The sequence below is a fragment of the Belonocnema kinseyi genome, chromosome 5, assembly GCF_010883055.1.
Source record: "Belonocnema kinseyi isolate 2016_QV_RU_SX_M_011 chromosome 5, B_treatae_v1, whole genome shotgun sequence".
Lineage (NCBI taxonomy): Eukaryota > Metazoa > Arthropoda > Insecta > Hymenoptera > Cynipidae > Belonocnema > Belonocnema kinseyi.
In genome coordinates this window covers 118661510-118664948 of record NC_046661.1, presented here as the reverse complement: position 1 = coordinate 118664948, position 3439 = coordinate 118661510, and the positions used below count along the sequence as shown (strand labels likewise).

General features: G+C 28.2%; 1 protein-coding gene across 2 annotated transcripts in view; it reads right to left on the bottom strand.

Annotated features, from left to right (window-relative positions):
* Window positions 1–3439, bottom strand: part of LOC117172292 (tubulin polyglutamylase TTLL5) — a 173198-nt gene that overhangs the window by 110189 nt on the left and 59570 nt on the right. The window lies entirely within an intron of this gene.

The window sequence follows — 3439 nt, the reverse complement described above, 5'->3', positions numbered from 1 at the left end:
CGAAATCCTGCGGTTGTCCTTATGACAAATTTTTAAATATATATATATATATATATAATGTTATCCGAAATCCATATCTGCTTCGAAAAGTATCATTCAGAGCTTATAAGAATAGAAAAGTAATTATTTATACCGTAAATGTAGGACTGACGTCAGTCAACTGAAGGTATGGCAATGTCGCATCCATTCCACGTGCTCTAGTTTATGCGCGAATTTCGAATAACACGCGTGCTCACACGCGACGTTGCCACACTTATGACTGTGACCGGTGAGTCAATAACAAATTGAAGCGTTCTCTCAACTGACTTGCTACGTACCGAAGGTACTTCCTTAAGATCAAAACTAATATATAGATGTAGCCCAACAATTTTCATAATCTAATTACAAATAAAACATTTCAATTTTATATTCCTAATTAGGATAGGCTCTTAATAACATGTTTTAGAAAGGAATATGCAATTTGTAAATTTAAGTTTTTTTATTTGCAAAAGTGTACAACTCAAATGTTCTGGGAGTTTAAATTCAAAATTAGGAAAATAATTCGAAATACTTATTTTAGTATATTATGCATAAGTATATAAATGCTTCCACTTTTCTCTAGCAAAATGTATTAAAATATAGGCCCAATACCTATATAGATAGTGTATGTAGAAAATATCAGTTTTATATCGAATTTCTCGTTAATTGGATACAATAACAAAAATTGTCATAATAACCTTATCTAATCTTATTCAGAATAAAATTAGATTAGTAGATATTGGTATCAGCTCGAGAGTATGAACGCTGATTAAAAGCTGATAAATACAATTTTGTTACTCTTTATATAAAATTATTTATTTACCACGTAGTAGCTGCTTTTTTTAAATATCCAAAATCCAAAAAATTAGGCGATAGGAAAATTTATGTTTTCAACGTTTAAAAAACTTTTTTAATTTTACAGAAGTCGCTAGAGGCGATACACTGTTTTAAATTCAAACCCGCTGCACACAAGTTCAAGAGATTAAACAAATGCAAGAGTTTCTACTAAATTTTGGAAAATAAATGAAATGAGACGAAATATGTAGGGATTTCCAGAGATTCCAAATATTCAAGGGATTTTGAGATATTTCAAGGAACTTCACAAGATTAAAAAAATTTTGTTAAATCTTCAAGAATTTCAAGTGATTTTAACGTTCCTTCTAGAGAACTTTAATGAATAAGTTCAATTAAAACTATATTTAAGGGATTTTAAGGGAATCTATTGTATTATAAGAAATATATCAAAGTTCAACGAATTACAAAGAATTAGGTAGAATGTCCAAAGATTTTAAGGATTTCTTGAAAACTTTAAAAAAGAAATCAAATTTAAATGATTTTCGAGGGATTCTCACCGATTCCACAGATTATAAGGGATTTTAAGGTATTTCAAGAAAATTCACAAGATTTTAGGAATTTAATTGAATCTCCAAGCACAGAAGAAACAGAAGATAAACCTTACATCTATTTCCGACGAAAGATTCTCTGCAACAAAAATTAACTTCACAGAATAAACTTTACACAAATATCGGTTAAACTTTCTTTTGTTTTTCCATGTCAAACACATGCTTTTGAAAGACGCGAAGTTGGCTAAACAAAACTTCATCACTCTAAAAAATTTTCTGCAACAAATTTTATTCTTAGTTTTTTCTGTGAGGATTTGAAGGTATTTTAACTTTTCTTCTAAAGAACTTTATTGAATAAGTTTAATTCAAATTATATTAAAGGGATTTTAAGGGAATCTAATGGATTTTAAGAAATATACAAAATGTCAACGGATTTCAATGGTTCTTAGCGATTCCAAAAATGTTAAGGGGTTCTAATGTATTTTCAGGAATTTCACCAGATTTTCAGCAATTTTATTTAATGTTTCTTCAGATAGGACATCTAATTATTTTAATGATGAATCGCACTTTTTGTATAGTACCATATGAGATTAAGAGTGATACAAAATAAAACGTTCTTTTGTAGTTTTGCTACATTTCACATCAATTCCTAGAATATTTATGCTTTATTTAATCAAATGCTGATTATCCTATCATTTATTTTCATGTAACGATTTTCTATAATAAATTTTCTATAATCCATGTAATCTTTTGCAATCTCCTGCAATCCCATGCAATCTTGCAATCTAGTATACACTAAACATCCGAGTAATTAACCCCTCGAGAGAGAGTAATGAAGTGCAATCAAATTTTACTCATTGTTAGTGTTTAAACTTTTACTTTTTTTGAAGGCCATGATTTGAAAGTAGCCTTTCTCGAGGAGTCGAAACCATTTTGCTTATGCGAACCTTTCGATTAACAATATTATTAAAATAACGAAATTTAAAACAATATTTTATTGAGCTAGATTAATTTTAAACTAACAGAATTATAAAATGATCAAATATTTTTTTTCTTGTAATTTAGATATTAATTCAAATTAAATTATTTTTATTTCTACGCAATAGCAAATAACTGCTTCAAGTTGCAAGATGTTAAAAATAAAAACAGATGGCTTTGATTAATTGTCTAAATGGAAATTTTTATATTTTTTATAAAATGTATATTCATATTTATATTCACATATGTAATCATATTGAAAGTATATTTTAGGAGCAAATGATATTAGAGACACAAAGAAAATGTACTCTTTATGATCAAAAACAAACAACACAAAAATAAGGTAGAACTCTTCTCTAGAAGGAAACAATGCAGACTTTATTTTCCCCTAAAAAATTTTGAACAATATTATTTAGGAATATTCTTTAAATATACCACAATTAGAATACCGCTGCAAAGTACTACGGGTGTATCCATTATGAGCGGAATTATTTGTGCTCATTTTATGCGTACTAAGCTTCTCCATATGTATCAAATAAATTTTCTTCCTCATAGAGGAAGGTTTTTTTCCAACAAAGGAACAAATAGGACACTTTTAATATTTTTCAAACTTATGTTTCTGTTTTACCGAAAATCTTATTTATAGAAAATCGGGGAGACCATCAAAATGTTAAGCAATATGTGGTGTTACAATGAACTTTTAAACTTAAGGTAATCTTATATTCTAAATTTTTTTTAAATTCCTCGTGTAAACAATGTAATCTTTTTTAACTTTTTAACTCGTTATTGATTAATCAGGAAGAGTCATAAAAAATTCGTCAATATGTCAATCGACGCGTCTCGAAAACGCGAGCAATTATATAAAATACAGTACTGCTAATTTTCGAATATTAAAAAAATCCTCTTATAAACAAGTTAAATAATTTTGTTTAGAAATAAAAAAAAGTTATTGGTAGGACACGGAAGCTTATTCAAAGAGTCATTCGAAGCGTCTCGAAGACGCGAACTACTACATCAGATATAGTACAGCAGTATTCCTAATAACGAATTTTTTTTCTCATATAAACAGAGTAAGCCTTTTTTTGCTCAATCGGTCGTTT